Source organism: Perissodus microlepis, chromosome 19 (assembly GCF_051167445.1).
Source record: "Perissodus microlepis isolate ML-2025 ecotype Zambia chromosome 19, ASM5116744v1, whole genome shotgun sequence".
NCBI classification, from domain to species: domain Eukaryota; kingdom Metazoa; phylum Chordata; class Actinopteri; order Cichliformes; family Cichlidae; genus Perissodus; species Perissodus microlepis.
In genome coordinates, this window is record NC_140479.1 from 400,352 (window position 1) to 417,877 (window position 17,526).

General features: G+C 36.9%; 1 long non-coding RNA gene and 1 pseudogene across 1 annotated transcript; both read left to right on the forward strand.

The window, feature by feature from the left end:
* The first annotated feature begins 422 nt into the window (after positions 1-422).
* LOC146365126 (uncharacterized) lies at positions 423-15,721 on the forward strand (annotated as a pseudogene).
* On the forward strand, positions 9,943-13,447 carry LOC146365127 (uncharacterized). Its single transcript, XR_014798636.1, has 3 exons — positions 9,943-9,976; positions 11,572-11,598; positions 12,881-13,447. It is a non-coding gene; the product is annotated as an uncharacterized LOC146365127 (long non-coding RNA).
* Positions 15,722-17,526: the final 1,805 nt, after the last annotated feature.

Consider the following 17,526-nt stretch of genomic DNA (forward strand, 5'->3'; position numbering starts at 1 on the left):
ACGCACAGTGTGAGCACTCGGGTCGCATCAGAGCATCGGGCCGTATAGTGTGAGACCTGCATCGTGACCTACGAACTTCTAACCCCTGCGAGTCAATCGTGCAGTTTGAGCAGGAGCTGAATCGCGCGACTGACAACATCGCACAGTGTGAGCCTTGCTCTTTCAATCAGAAATGAAGCTGCAGGTTGTCTCTTCACACCTACACTGAGACAGAGCAACAGTGAGACAAACCCAAACAGCACTGAGATTCATATTCAGGCCTGACCCTTTAATGTTCTTTTCTAACCTGCAATAAATAATATGTTATATGCTTGTTTGATAAGTATTTAAAAAAAAAAAAAATTTGTTATTGCTTTTTTTCAGGGGTTGGAACCAGGGCCAGCTATTAAGTGGTCATCACCAGACCAAGGCTCAATCGACTCATGGAAGGAGGAATCAGGTGAGATAGTAAGCTGCTGTTATATACAATATTAGTGTACAACAGTCAGGTAACATGCTCCAAGCACAATAGAAAGTGCAATGTTTCAATATAATTAATATAATTATATATACATCCTACAGCAGCTATTCACAAAAGTAAAGACAAATAAACATAAACAGTAAAACTTGTAAACAGACCAAAAACTGTCAGACGTTGACAATCCAGTTAAAAGTGATTTAAGTGATGAATAAAGTGCTCTAACTTTAAGTGCTCAGGTGCAAAACTATTGTGTGCGGGGTAGTTTTTAAGTGTATATATTGTTGTTGTTATTATTATTATTATTATTATTATTATTGTCATTATTACACAGATGACTTTCACAGTGCCTCATTTTACACTCATATTATTATGTGAGGCATTTAACAGAAATAAACTGTACAACGACTTGGCTGGTGACCCACTTCACATCTCCTTGCTAAACACTGGAGAATCATGCAAAGACTTTGATGTAACAGATTGACCTCTAACAGCAACCATGGGCATCAGTGATGAGAAAACCTGTGTTGAGACAGCATTGGTGAGTGCGCTTTCTTACCAGCAGCCCAAATTAGCCACAACATCTGTAAACATTTACCAAGATCCTCCTCTTTACCTGACACTGCTACTCTACACTGTGAGTACAGGCTGGACCCCACAGAGTGTGTGCATGTCTGCAGTGAGGATGAAAGCACAGACGACATGGCAAATAAGATTGAGACAGCAACAGGAGAACAGGCAGCCGACCAGGAGTGGCATCAGTTCCACAGGCCAAGATTACATCTTCATGTTTAAGAGGTTTGTTATATGAGGGGTGAAACTGTGCAGAGAGAATCCTCAAAGGAACGAGACAGACTGCAGACGTGAGCACAGGGACAGACATGGAGTTTAACGCAGCTGGAGAAAACTGCAAATTGAAAAACTTTAACTATAGGCCTCATGGCCTCGTTGTCCACCCTGACGCTCCCTGGCTTGGTTCCTCACGAGATGGGTTGATCTTTGATCCATCTGCACAGCCACCGTTTGGACTGCTTGAGATAAAGTGTCTTTATGTGAGGAATTATGTTCACTTCAGATACCTTCAACTAAGAATGGCACCCTGTCTCTCTGTAAAAGTCACTCGTAACGACTATGTTGACACAAAGTTAACAGCAGCATCAGAGAGAGCGTGGACTGGTATTACTTTCATGTTCACACGCTGATGCACTTCTCTCTTAAAAATAATTTGATTTCTATTGTGTGGTCTTAAAAAAGTACGCGTGATTTAAAGATGCCAAGTTAAATGTTCAGTATGTTGGTCACACCACACACATGCACTCTCCAGTTTCTTCTTCTCATCTAATGCAATCTTAATGGTAAACCAACAGGGTGCTTGGTTGCATAATTAGCTGTGCATATGTTGAAATAAATGTAGGTTTTCTTTATTCTTGGCAGGAAAAACATATATCCAAGTGTAAATCAGTGCAATTCATAAATGTGATTATGTAAACATTACTAAAATAGCCAAAGCATAGTTCCAATATTTACATTTGAGGGGCTACAATCACTAAAATCTGAATTTCATTAAAACCATTTTTTTACATTTACTTGTTAAAAATTGTTGTTTGTTATCAATAATTAGAGCTCTAATCATTTACATCATATATAATCTACCTGAACCAATATAAAACTATTTACTATAAAAATAGTGCAGTTACAAGCACTGGTCTGAGCGGTGCAGCTTTTTAAAACATTTTGTTGAATTCAATCAGTGGAATAAATACAAGACTACAGCTGCTGCAGAGGTCTCGTAGCTTTAGTATATGAGGTGCCCTATCTCCCAGATGAGCAATCTAAATGCCAAGTGAACTGTGCAACTTCACTGACAGTGAAATCTTTAGCCAAAGTTTTAACCAGGGGTTTGTTTTGATAATACTTAGGAAGCAGACGTGTGCACTGCCAGCACCGTTCAGAGGGATAATGGTGTCAAATATTTTGATCGCCTTGATGCTTCTAATTGCTGTCTCCACATGTATCATTAGACGTGAAATCTTCTAAGTGAATAGTGTGTGGTAATAAATCTTATCATTCGATTCAGGGTAGTGTGGGATTTGTGCTGATGAAAACATTTTATCCCAGTATTCAGACATGAATGTCAGAACACTGAAAATACACTTGGAATCATGGTTCCAATCATCTCAGGAGAAATGCATATCCCAATTGCATTGAGTAAGGTGCACCAATTTCATGATAATTTTTTTTTAAGAAAATAAATGTGTTGACATGGTTTTTCTGCCAATTTTTCACAAGTAGTTTTGAGGTAACTTCATCTTGTTCTGTTTATTTATTTATTTATTTCAGTTTTGTGTCATAACTGTCATAAATGTTCACTAAGATATGACATTTTTAACTAGATATATTTTTTGCTATGATATAGTATTTGTGCTTATTATATTATTATATTTCTGCTGAGTCACACTGTTTTCCAAAGTTGTTACTTTTCTGCTAAATTATAGTATTTCTGCTACAATGTTATAGTATTGTATACCAAGTTATACTGTTAAACCATTTCTTCCAAATTGTTATGTTTGTGCTAAATATTAACATTTCAGCTGAATTACAATACTTCTGCTATTTTATACTATTTCTTAGTAAGTTACAATATTTCGGCCAAGTTGCATTTCAGCTAAATTTTAAAATTTTTGCTAAGTTGTTATGCTTCTGCAAATTGATTAAAAGTTCAACTACTTTTCAAATACTTATTTCAGCTTCTTCAGCTGTTTTCAGCAGACAGCTTCAGCTTTACAGCATCCACACTGCATTTTCGCAGGAAATGCAAATTTTTCTAGAAGTCCCAAGAGTTCCTCTTGGGACTTCCGTACACTTTTTGGCACTTAACTACTTCCACAATTTTCAGCCGATTTTCACCGTTCAAATTTTAAACTATTCTGCTATTTCTGCTAATGTGTGCTATGACTTTTGGTATTTTTCACTATTATACTTTTTAAAATATTAAGCTTAATTTGTCCCATTGAAATGAATGGGAAACTTCTGCAATTCTGCTAAAATTTGCTCTTTTTTGAAACTTAACTACTTCCTCATATTTTCACGTAGAACAACCATTCAAACTTTAAAATGTTCTCAAATTATTGGGCTATTCAGGTATAAATCAGCTTTTTCAAATCTTTTACCGTTTTACTTTTATGCCTCTTAAAGTTTTCAGTTGCAAAATTGTGATTTTTCACAAAATACATGCGTTGTTATGGTTGCTATGCACTTGGCTTCCAGTGTGCCACTGAAGGTTTTGCAGTCTTCTCTTCATGTCCGAACAACTGTTTGCTACTTGCTCAATTTTCACTCAACTTCCACAAATTATACATCAAAACGTAGGTATTTTTGCTGGCTTTCAGAAAATGTCACTATTATTGTTGTGGGATTTATAGAATTTTGGCAAATCTCCTCAGACCAACACAAAGTCACAAAACTCTCCATAGACAGTCAATGGAGAGTTTATTCAAAATCACCGCTGGATTTCTCTAATGAGAGGCATTTTCAAATTGTCATATCTCCTTAACAAAGCAAAGTTGAGACATGAGGCTTGTGCCAATATATCTTCAGACTCTCCTGATGCTCACAATTCAAAAAAATTTCCCTCACCTATTACCGTTTGGCAATGAATGACATTTGTTTGAGGGTAGGAAATTTGTCCCTCGCTCAGATTTCTTCAGATTTCAATCTCTGGAAATGAAACACTTTTTTCTCTCGTCATATCTTTTAAATGGATTTCCAGAGAGACCTGAAAATTTCCATGACTGTTCACCAAAGCCTGCTGTTTCTTACGGTGAAAGAATGATTTTGATACTCCATATAGATTTAGAGTGACAAAACATTTTTTGAGGGAAATTCAAGGCAGTTTTTGCTTCGCCTCTACTCAGTTACAGTGTATTACAAGTCATATATCTTTAATAATTTATATTTTATCTCTGATTTATGAAGACCCAAAGATTCCCCCATCTGTTCTGAACAAAACGATGTCTGAATGAACGTTCTAACCCCCACGGTTAGGAAATTATGGCCATTTGTTCGAGGGAATCCTGAATGTCAGAAATACACTGAAGAAAACTCACACCTCTCTCTGTGTCTGTGTGTGTAAAGGCTGATTACAGCAGGTGCAGCTAATTCAACTGACCTACATATACCAAGCCCAGACTCTCAACAGCTCCTGTTCCCTTTACTCTCTGTGTATGTGTGTCTGTGTATCAATATTTCTCCTATGTTAAAGTATTACTCCTCAATCATAGTATTTCTGCTAAAGCAAAGTACTTCTACTACATCTTAGTACTTCTGCTAAATCATAGTATTTCTGCTAAATCATAGTATATTTGCCAAATCATGGTATTTGTGCAAAATCATGGTTTTCGGGCCAAATCATAATATTTCTGTTATGTTATAGTATTACTACTAAGTGGAGGAATTTCTGTTATGTTATAGTATATGTGCTGAATATAGTATATGTGCCAAATCATAGCATTTATCCCAAATCATAGTATTAATGCCAAATTACAGTATTTCTGCTAAAAAGCAGAAATAGTACCTTTTAGCAGGAATTTCTACCAAAAGATAGTATTTCTGCTAAATCAGAGTATTCCTGCCAAATCATAGTATTTGTACTAAATCATAGTACTTGTGCCAAATCATAGTATTTGTACCAAAGCATCGTATTTGTATGGAATCATAGTATTTCTTCTAAATCATAGTATTTCAGTCAAATCTAAGTAGTTGTGCTAAAACGCAGTATTTCTGCTGAATCATAGTATTTCTGCCAAATCATAGTATTCCTTCAAAATCATAGTACTACTGCAATTTCATAGTATTTGAGCGAAATCATAGTATATGCAGTGTTGGGGAGTAACGGAATACATGTACCGCCGTTACGTATTTAAAATACAAAATATGAGTAACTGTATTCCGTTACAGTTACCGTTTAAAAAGGTGGTATTTAGAATACAGTTACTTTGTTGAAATAAATGGATTACACTGCGGTACTTTCCTGTTTCATTTTGTCGCGGGTCAGGACTGTTTGGGTTTTGTTTGACAGCTACGTTCTGTTGTTCCAGGCGGCAGCGTTACGGTTGCCATGGTTACAGGGCGACGCTCTCTCTCTCTCTCTGCGACTGTGTGTTTCCTGGGTGAGAGAGCGCCTTTTCGTTGTTGTTGTTGTTGTGCTAAGCTAACAGGCAGAATGCTACAAGCATAGCTCTAAAGAATGTAGCATCATGGGCAGTGTAGTCCGTGTTGCAGGGAGAATGGACTGCCATACACGTTATGGGTCTGTGAGCGCGAGGAGGGAGAAAAAGGGGAGTGGAAAGGTACGAGTTGTCATCGAGGAAAAACGGGAGCTGGAAGCATGTAAATATAATAATAACCACTGTAGCCAAGAAGAGAGCCTGACGAGCCCAGTTGTAAGTAAGCTATTAAGACTCGACTGTACACTGTGTTCGTGTTTTCCTCCGAAAACAATAAGTTCCGTTGCAGCAGTCTTTCAACGCCTCTCTCTGTCTCTCGCAAGAAAAGTTGACCCACACAACAAAGTAAAGCTATTTTTCGGCTACGAGCCGACAGGGACCCCGCCGTATTAGTCAGAGGTCCCTTTACTACAGTTCGGAGTCGCGGACCTTCAGTAATAGTAATAAATCACACAGCAATAGTACATTCACGTTGTTGTAAAAAGCATGATAATATATTAAGTAATCCAAAGTATTCAGAATACGTTACTGTCATTGAGTAACGTAACGGAATACGTTACAGAATACATTTTGGGGCATGTATTCTGTAATCTGTAATGGAATACATTTTAAAAGTAACCTTCCCAACACTGAGTATATGTGCAAAAACATACTATGTCTGCAAAATCACAGTATATCTGTTATTTTATAGTATTACTACTAAGTCACAGTATTTCTGCCAATTTATAGTATTTGTACCCAATCATAGTATTTTTGCCATGTCATCATATTTGTGCCGAATCATGGTATTTTTGCAAAATCGTGGTATTTGTGCCAAATTATAGTATTTGTGCCCAATTAATAATTCTGTTATGTTATAGTATTACTACTAAGTCGTAGAATATCTGTTATGTTATAGTGTATCTGCGGAATATAGTATATGTGCCAAATCATAGTATTTATACCAAATCACAGTATTTGTGCTAAAACATAGTATTTCTGCCATATGTAAAGTGTAAAGTGTGCGTGTTAGTCCCCATAGGGAAATAACCTAAATATTGTGGTATTTGTGCAAGAACATTGAATTTCTGCAAATTCAAAGTATTTCTTTTATGTTATACTATTACTACTAAGGCATAGAATTTCTGCCAAATCATAGTATTCCTTCAAAATCATAGTATTACTGCAATTTCATAGTATTTGAGCGAAATCGTATTATATGTGCAAAAACATACTATGTCTGCAAAATCACAGTATATATGTTATATTATAGTATTACTAATAAGTCACAGTTTTTCTGCCAACTCGTAGTATTTCTTCTAAATCATAGTATTTCTGCCAAATCTCAGTAGTTGTGGTAAAACGCAGTATTATTGCCAAATCATAGTATTTGTACCCAATCATAGTATTTTTGCTAAATCATTGCATTTGTGCCAAATCATAGTATTTGTGCAAAAACATAGCATGGCTGCAAAATCATAGTATATCTGTTATGTTATAGTATTACTACTAAGTCAAAGTATTTCTGCTTTGTTATAGTACTTGTGCTAAAACGCAGTATTTCTGCCAAATAATAGAATTATTGCAATTTCATACTATTTGAAGGAAATCATAGTATATGTGCAAAAACATAGTATGTCTGCAAAATCATATTATATCTGTTATCTTATAGTATTACTACTAAGTCATAGTATTTCTTCTTTGTTATAATATTTGTGCTAAAACGTAGTATTTCTGCCAAATCATAGTATTACTGCTATTTCATAGTATTTGAGAGAAATTACAGTGTTTCTGCAAAAACATAGTATGTTTTCTGCTAAATCACAAATCATAAATTATGTTTTAGCACAAATGCAATGCTTTGGCTCAAATACTATGATTTGGCAGAATTTTCTGTGTTTCAGCACAAATTATATGACTTGGCAGAAGAAATATTATTTAGTATAAATACTAAGTTTTAGCACAAATACTACGTTTTAGCATAAATACTATGTTTTAGCACAGATTTAGCTAAATATTATGATTTGTCACAAATGCTATGATTTGGTACAAATACTGTTATTTGGTACAAACACTGTGATTTACCAGAAATACTGTGATTTGGCAGAAATACTATCTATTGCTTCAAATATTATGTTATGTTCAAAATTTTAAAAATTCAGCTTTTTCTGCTAACGTGTGCTATGTCTTTTGACCATTGAAATGAATGGAACACATAATCAATGTGGTCACTGATTTTCCTGGCCGGGTTGAGCTGTGTTTTAGCCACACAGCATTTTCGCAGGAAATGCAGATTTCACTTGCTTCTCTCTCCCTGTGTGTGTGTGTCTGTGTGTGTGTGTGTGTGTGTGTGTGTGTGTGACAGAGGGAGAGAGACTTTTTTGGGAGCATCACATTGTAGGATTCAAATTGAATATAATTAGACTGCTTGACTGGATTAGATCCTGTGTGTGTGTGTGTGTCTCTTTGTGCATTTGTGTTTCCATATGTGTCCATATTTGAAATTGTGTGTATCTGCAAGCTGTTATATATTTTTTCCCCTTAATTTCTCCTAATTTTTCACAATTGAACAAATATATTTGAGGGAATCTAACCATGTTCAGCATTTTTTCAGCTGTCCATTTTGCTTTTCCACTATTTCTACTCAAGTTATTACTATTCTGCTAAATATAGTGTTTCTGCTACTTTTCAGTATTTGTGCTAAATCATACTTGTTCTGCTATTTTATAAAATTTGTGCTGAATATAGTTTTTCTGCTTAATTATAGCATTTCTACCAAATCATAGTATTTCTGCTAAATATAGTATTTCGGCTTAATTATAGTATTTCTGCTAAATAATAGTATTTCTGCTAAGTTATCATGTCTCTCTTAAGTCACAATTTTTTTTCATAAGATGTTATGTTAATGCTCCATGTCAGAAAAACATTGCAGAAAGCCCATGTCTCTATGTTAGCAAGGGGTGCAGCTTCATTGACAGGAACAACTACACAGCCGGATGAAGCAGACAGAAGCAGCAGCTCTTATTGATGGATTCAAATTGAGCAGATGAAGAACAGTCTTCATCTGAACACCAACACCAAGTGGCTGGTGTTGGTGTTCAGATGAAGACTGTTCTTATTACTGCAGTCAGTTACATAAATCTATCATAATACAGTACATTTCAACATAATGACCTTATATTTATTTATGACTTTTAACCATTATTTCATATTCAAATAATCCTGTTTGAAATATTTATTCAACTTATAGAATTAAATTTCTTCTAGTTTTCTGTTGCAAAATCTAGTATAATAATATTTAAATTTACATATATTTTTCACGTTTTCAATGCCAATTTTGTGTAATGCCGGAGTTTCCCACTACCCGTGAATGCCTCTTTTTTTATGTCTCCGGCTCACTCCTACATCTCCGCCCACTCTCTGCTCGATCCCTGCCGGTAAGAATTGCTGCTCTGCTTCTCTTCTCTGAAATGAAATGTCTATAAGCTGTTTGAGTGATTTACCCAGTTCTTGTTAGTGACTTATAAAGCCAGTCGAAGTATAAGTCATATTAAAGTAACACAATGGCTGCTTTTTTAGTGAAACGTTGTAATTTTCGTATTTAAAGGGAGTGTTTGGTAAGCTAACCCTAACAACCTAAGCGCTAACGCCTAGCGGTCCTATAGGCCCACTGTGAAATGAATATGGTTCATTTGATTGTATAATACAGTTATTGTGTTGTTTTATTTGGTTCATTCGGTGTGTTAGTGTTTCTGAGTCTGTTAGGGAAGCTGTAGTTCTCTTCACAAATCAGTCAGTTAAAACAGCCTCATTGTTTAGGTTGTAAGTCGCCATCTTAGAACCACTGATTAACTGCTGAAGCAGCAGGTTCGGCAACTTCAAAGGAGCCATTTTACGGCCTCTAACGGAATGCCGGTAAAGAGTCACGTGCCTGTGCGCATGTGTCGGTGTTGTTGGTTAATTACCAAAGGGAGAGAGAGAGAGAGAGAGAGAATGAGGATAAAACGCATAACACAAGAATAATAACATCTCTTAATAAGAAAAAGACCTTTTTAAGTTTTAATGACTGAGAAACTTGTGTGGCTTATAACAAATGGATGAAACCACATATTACCTTAATGAAGACGGCAATCTGTAATAAGGTGTAGAAAAAAAGGAGAGTTGTTGTTTGTATTCCAGCTGTTGGAAAACAAAGAAGTGTACTGAATCTTTTGGACTAGACTATGATTCTGATTTGAGTTGTCTGATTCTGTATTTTTGTGCTTTTTCTTTTGTTACACAGAGTGAAAACAGATCTTTGGTTTTGCCTTTGCTGGTAAGTAATCAGTGATTGTAACTGAAGCAGTATGAACCTGGCATTGTGTTACATGTTTAGCAATTTACATACAATAGTTTGGCTTCTTGTGATATGTTTCCATTTACTGATGATCAAATACACATAGTCAGGACATGTAGCAGCAAAGCCCCCACACAGGACCTCTGACTTTACCTTACAATGTCCCTGAAGTTTAATAGCACATTTATGTCTGACTTTAAATTTGATGGCTTATCAAATCCAAACATAGCTAAATGTCAAAGATGTCTTTATACAGTTGTTCATTTTCTCCTTATTTTTGTTTATTTAAATAGCAGACAAAACAACGAAAGTGAGTCAGTATAAGTGGTAGCTTAAATACTTAACAGCAACACAGTTATTGATTTATATTGTCTCTCATATTCTTCCTATGTATTACATTAAAGTCAGAACACTGTAGAAGTATTTTTGCCTGAGTCAGTATAAGTAATATAAAATCAAATCACTTTTATTGTCACATCACATGTGCAGGTACACTGGTACCGTACATGTGAGTGAAATTCTTGTGAGCGAGCTTCACAAGCAACAGAGGTGTGCAAAAATACAATAACATAAGAAGAAGCAAAATATAAGAATGGCTAAATCTGAGAGTTATATGAATGAATATATGTACAGTATAAGAGTGTATGCATATTACTGAATGTGTATACTAAATATGTATGTTTACGTGTGTGTGTGTGTGTGTGTGTGTGTGTGTGTGTGTGTGTATACATATTTGACAAATTAAATAGAGTAAACAATAAAATAAAATATATAAAATATACAGAGGTTGGTAGTTGGATATTGTGCAAAACAAGTGGCATTAATGTACAGTATGGAGCTTTAACAGTTAAGCAATAATGGAAAACTAAGAGAACCAGATGCGTGAGTGGACATTGTTAGGTACATTTCAGCCAGTGTGGTTTATTAGTTTAATAATTATTTGGTGAATATTTGTTTTAAAATTAAATAGAAATGTTGCCAAAAAGGGACATTGCAAAATACATAGATATTCCTAGCAACAGGTACAATGAAATGACTTTGTAGTGTAATATTTTAAGAAATTTAATTTTAATTGGTGCACATCTGTTATTGTAACATGTCAATATTTACTTGTATTTTAGGGTGTACATATTCATATCAGACTAACCAAAACATTATGAGGTTTTCTGTTGCTTCTGATTTAAAGAATTACTTTGTATCTAACGTTTTTAATCTGAAATGACATTACAAGTTGTGGTTTTTTACTCTTTATTAGTTCTGAGTTGTGATAGATGTTGGAGCCACAAAGCTTCTGTGTAGGAAATATTTGATATATCCTGTGCTTATGCCAACAAATATTGGTGCCTATTATTTGCCTTTTTGTAGTAATGAATGCTTTTATTACACATGCTGTTGCCATGTGAGACTCTGGAATAAATTTTTGTCCTCTTTAGAGTATAGTAAGTTCATTAAGGCTTGAGGAAATTAAGGATTTTACTTGTTAATTTATGTCACGTTAAATTGCATTGTGTGTGAAGAGGCTCAACAGTCTGAATCATGAAACAGTGATCTGATGGGTTGTTTTCTTTCTCTAGACTGCTGATCTGATCGCCTCAAGTCTGGTAAGTAAAGGTTTGTCTGAGGTATAGTGCTAAAAAAAGGTTTCTCATTATAGGAGATTCAGTTTAGTGCAGTGAGTCAGCACAGGTATTGGTGGTCATCAAGAGTCGTCAAATCCTAGAAAAGTCTGTGTAAACCTTTCCAGATTTACAGATCTCTCTTTGTTTCACATTAGAGCTGCTCATGATCAGCAGTGTAGGTACAATTAGGTCTTCAGGTAGGACCTTGTGAATTTCAAAAGCTACTTTCCTTTCATTTAATTAAGTCACTGTCTGAAAACTGCTCTTTGTATTAGTTTTTTAATTAAAGTTTTTGTTGATGACTCGAAAAAATCATGAGCACAGATACAGCACTCATTTCTGTATTTTATGATTAAATGATCTACAAAGAAATTACCATCATACATATTTTTAATTAGGCCGTAATATCAGCTTTGATAAGGTTATCATAGATTTAGTGGAGTGCTTATGGCGGTTTATTAAAAATGCCTAAAATGGGACATATGTACAAACTGCTGTGTGGGAACCACCCATCTCCAAATTTCTCATTTTTGCCAAAGTCATACTGAGTAAATTATTGTTTACTTTTATGTTAACGGATCCCCAGACATTATGATATACAGTCAGAATGGAAAAATTTCCTTAGAATAGTTCCACCACCATTTTTAAACCTTTTCAATCAGTTCAGTCCAATAATGTACCGTGGAACTCTTCAATATGTAAAGCCATGTATGTACTGTATTTTTTGGATTATAAGACGCATTCAGCTAACCAAATATTCATTTAAGTCAAACTTTATTCAACTCATTGACAATAACTTTTTCAGTTGTAACACATAAAATACAGAACAATACACTTTTTGCTGTTCATTCCTCTTCCACAAATCTTTCAAATTCTTGATGGGTTGATTAGTTTGAAATCTGCTTGGTAAGCATGTGTCTTAACAGATGCCAGATCCTCATACACACACCATAATATTCTTTTGAAGCAAAGAACTAATTACTCCAAGAGGCTTCTGACTACGGAAGCCATAATGCTGAAACAATCCATCAAGGGGGGCAGCTTTTTAGCTTACCAAAGTCGTAGTAAAACATTTTGATAGATTTTTGAGCACCATGTAGCACATAAAATTGGTTTGAGGTCAGTAGGCAGAATTAATACATATGGTAAACTATTGATTTTTGAGAAAACTAAAGGATTTTAAGTGCACCTTATAGTCTGAAAAATCCTGGAAACCCATGTTTATTGGAAATATGCCTAATTCCAGTCTCTTTTTGTCTTACAGGTGACCTGCTGCAGAAAACCCTCTCCCTCTATCATTAACAAGCAATTCAGTCTGTCCTATCACTCTCCCCATTCTATCTATTTTGACAAGCCATTCTATCTTTTCTCACTCTATCCCAAGAGCTCTATCTAATTTCCAAAAATCAAGTTTTGACTGGAATCAAGTTTTGACTGGAATCAAGTTTTGTCTGGAATAATCAAGCTTTGACTGGTCCCAGTTTTTGGGAATTGAAGTTATCAGTACTTCATCTGTCTGTTACAGAATTCTGAGAGGTCTCTGCTCTCACTGCTCCTTCTTTCCTATCGTTAAACTTTCTCACATCCAGTCTTTTTGCTGGAAATTACAAGTAGAAAGTTGAAATTACAATAGTAGAATTATAGTACAGTAGAAACTACTTGCATAGCTCTGAATTTGTAATTTTAAATTTTTACTTGGAACACTTTGGAATAAACACTGATAGTTTTGCTTAAAGGTGCCATTACTTTGATACATTATATAAAATTGACACCTTCTTTAAGGTTTTTTGTAATAAGATAAACTTGTTATTTTGTAAGACATACATTCAGACTGCTGTATTCACAAAAATATTAAATTGGATAACTTCAAATACATTTTGCTAGTCTGTTTCATTTACTGTAACATTTGATTATAGTAGGTTTATACTATTATTATTTAAGGACAAATAAATTTCTGTTACTCAGTGTAATTATTCAGTCACAATTGTCATCGAGAAGCTGCCTTGAGGACCCAGACTTCCTGTTTCCTGACTGCTGCAGAACATCCAGCTGAAGAATCGTCATTGCCTATCATCTGATCACCACAGCTCCCAATATTTATTTAAATTTTAGATATCTGAAAGATTTACGCACACTGTACTTAAAAGCTAATAGTTTTATTATAGCCTGTTGATTATTGTGATTTATTCTGCATATTACTTTGCAGAACTTAAGATCTAATCATTAACGAGTCTGGTTAAAAATATAAAAAGGAAAAGGACAAAATTATTGACCGCCTTACATATCACCGCCTTTACCCAGGGGATGCCATACCCTGCATCTACGGACTTCCTAAAATCCACAAGGAAGCTGTCCCACTCAGACCCATAGTCAGTAGCATAAACTCAGCCACTTATAACATTGCTAAACACCTTGCTACCATCCTTGCTCCTCTTGTGGGGAACACCCCACACCACATCAAGAACTCCACCGACTTCACCGACAAGGTCCAGAAACTTACCCTGGATCCAGATGAAACCATGGTGTCCTTTGATGTAGTCTCTCTTTTCACTTGCATACCCACCACGGAGGCCGTGGAGACTGTCAGAAAACGACTACAAGTAGACAACTCCTTAGAAGACAGGACCAACTTCACACCCGATCAGATTTGCACACTGTTAGACCTCTGCCTCACCACTACATATTTCAAATACAACGAAGGCTTTTACAGACAAAAACATGGCTGTGCCATGGGCTCCCCCGTGTCACCTATTGTAGCCAACCTTTACATGGAGGAAGTGGAAAAGAAGGCTCTTGGCTCTTTCAAAGGAAGAGTACCCAGCCACTGGTACAGATATGTGGACGACACCTGGGTCAAAATCAAGACACAAGAAGTGGAATCCTTCACTGCGCACATTAACGCTGTGGATAAAAACATCAAGTTCACCAGGGAAGACACAAAGGACAACTGTTTGCCTTTCCTGGACTGCGCTGTGCACATTGAAGAGAACGGCAAACTCAACATCGAAGTTTACCGGAAGCCCACACACACGGACCAGTACCTCCTCTTTGACTCCCATCACCCTTTGGAACACAAACTTGGAGTAATTAGGACCCTACACCACCGGGCAGAACATGTTCCCTCTAAGCCTGAAGGAAAAAAGAAGGAACACACAGATGTAAAGGAAGCACTCAAAACGTGCGGCTATCCTAAATGGGCGTTCTTAAAGTCAGCAAAGAGGCACAGAAAAGAAGACCAGACACCAACGAGGGAGGATAAGAAGGACAGACGCAACAACATTGTCATCCCCTATGTAGCCGGTGTATCAGAAAAAACTTAGGAGAGTTTTCTCCAAGCACGACATCCCGGTGCATTTCAGACCCAGCAACACGCTCAGACAAAAACTGGTTCACCCGAAAGACAAAACGCCAAAACACAGACTTAACAATGTGGTGTATGCTGTACAGTGCAGCGAGGAATGCCCAGACCTCTACATTGGAGAGACCAAACAGCCACTTCACAAGCGCATGGCACAACACAGAAGAGCCACCTCCACAGGACAAGACTCAGCAGTCCATCTGCATCTTAAGGATAAAGGACACTCTTTCGAGGATGCCAATGTTCACATTTTGGACAGAGAGGACAGATGGTTTGAAAGAGGAGTGAAAGAAGCCATCTATGTCCACTGTGAGCGACCATCTTTGAACAGAGGCGGGGGTTTACGACACCAACTCTCTGCCATCTATAATCCAGTTTTGAGATCCCTTCCCAGACGCCTTAACGCCCACTCACATCCTGGGCCATCTGACCTCAGGAATTCGCATGATAAGGTGGGGCCAGGTTTCACAATGAACACACCCGAAACTCTGGCTGATTGGGACCCACACCCAGTTTCACACCTTGGCTCAGGCGATTAGAGGATCATCAGGGGGTCCTTTTGTCCCTCTGTGGGGGGATACTCCCACTAGGTTTATATCTGGGACTCTCCACCATTTGACCTTAGAACTGAAGAAGCTTCTCGGATGAGAGGTGAAACGTCTTCAAGTAACTTAAAGAAGTCCAGACGCTTTTCTTTGCAAGCTCCTTTGACTACGATGACCTGGATGACTGAGAACCTTCACAGACATAAAAAGGAAAAATATTCTATTTTGAAAAAGCTACAATAAAACTGAGCCAAGTATTTTCAGATAACTTTGAATATCGTTTATATTGAGTTTGGAATAAAGTCAACCTTTTACATCTATTTACATATTTCTCAGATTTAATAGTAATTTAAAGACTTAGTTCTTCACTGTTTCCAGGTTGACTTTTGTTTATATCTGTGTATAAATACGAGCTTCAGTTTATACTTCAATAAAATGCCGAGAAAAGGTCAAAGGTCGCAGTCCCAGAAGCTTAGATGGCAGAAGCAGAAAGAACAGGTAAATGTTTCTCAGAGCGGTGAGCAGGTAAAGGTGTCTGTTACAACTGTTCCCAGTCCAGAAGTGCAGAGTAGCGTTTAGACAGCCGCAGTGTCTTATGCAGATGTGGTAAAGAGAGGTGTTCGTTCAGTGTCTGTGCCAAAGGCTGAAGTACAACAGGTATTCCAGACGGAACCCCAGGTAACTGTGCAAACGCAGCATGATGGAGAAACTCCAGGACCGTCTCATGTACAGGTTACAAACAGTGAAAGTCACCCACGAGTGAGTAGCATCTGTGCATCCCGAAGCCAGGCCTCTGCTAAGTATGGAAAGTAACGGAATCAGCAATGCATGGCTAACAGTTTGGTTTTCCTGTCATTCTTACACGAGGATGAATTCATTACCAGAGCAGATCTTAACCGTGTGTTGGACAAAGGCCATGCAGTGTACTCAGATGCCAGAAAGAGGTTTGTGAACAGCGTGTTTCTAGCTTGCGATGAGCTTCCCACAGTGGTCACCAGCCGCAGACACGAGTATCAAGTCGACATGTCTCAGTTTGCTCGTTACGGCACATTTGATGGTAAAGATCACCTTGCGAGCCTTGAACAGGGACTACAGTGTTTAGTTTCAGACGTTCGCTATGCTTTGCTAGTCATGGGAGGAACGGTCATCGCAGTTTGCAGGCTGACTTCTGGTGAATACGCATATTTTGACCCTCACCCACGTAAGTCCACAGGAATGCCATTGTCGCTAAGTGTAAGTGGTGGAACTGCAGTTATGTTAAAGTTCACACGTCTTAACGACATGATTGACAGAATCAAACGCTTGTACCAAATGTTTAGCATCGCCTCAGCCTGCACTTATGAGCTACAGCCTGTCGAGTTTCACAGTGAAAACGAAACTACCGAATACAGCCAAACAGCTACAAGTATTCCAACACCGGCTTTAAATGAACCTGTTTTTGAGGTAAACTCCCAAACATCTACTGAGCAGACACTGAAAACTGTGAGTGACACTTTAACCATTGACAACCATCGTCCTTTTGATTATTTACAAAAAGAAACATCTGCATCTTCTGTCAGAGAAAATCAGGTAACATCAGATTCTGTTCCTCAGAATGATTCAAACACTGCCTCCTGTTCAACTAAGACAACAGAGGAACTCTCACAGAAAGTGTTGAAATGTAATAAACACAAAAGGAAAAAAATGAGGAGACGATTTTTGGCCCAACAAAAACTACCACAAAGGAAGGATAATCAGAAAAAGAAAGAAAGGCAGATGTACACTTTTGATGAAAGCTTTAAGGCAAAGAAAAAATATTCCAGTAGAAAGTCTAATGATCCTGATCATAGACAGAAGAAAAGTGTGTACAAAAGTAATCTGTATAAATTAAATGCTACATACAGAGAGAAACAGACAGAACATTTCAGAAAGATCTATAGAGAAAGGGATGATTGTAAGGAAAATCATAAGGAGCAAATGAGAAGGCTCTATAGAGAAAGTGCTAAAGTCAGAGAGAAAAAGAGAGAA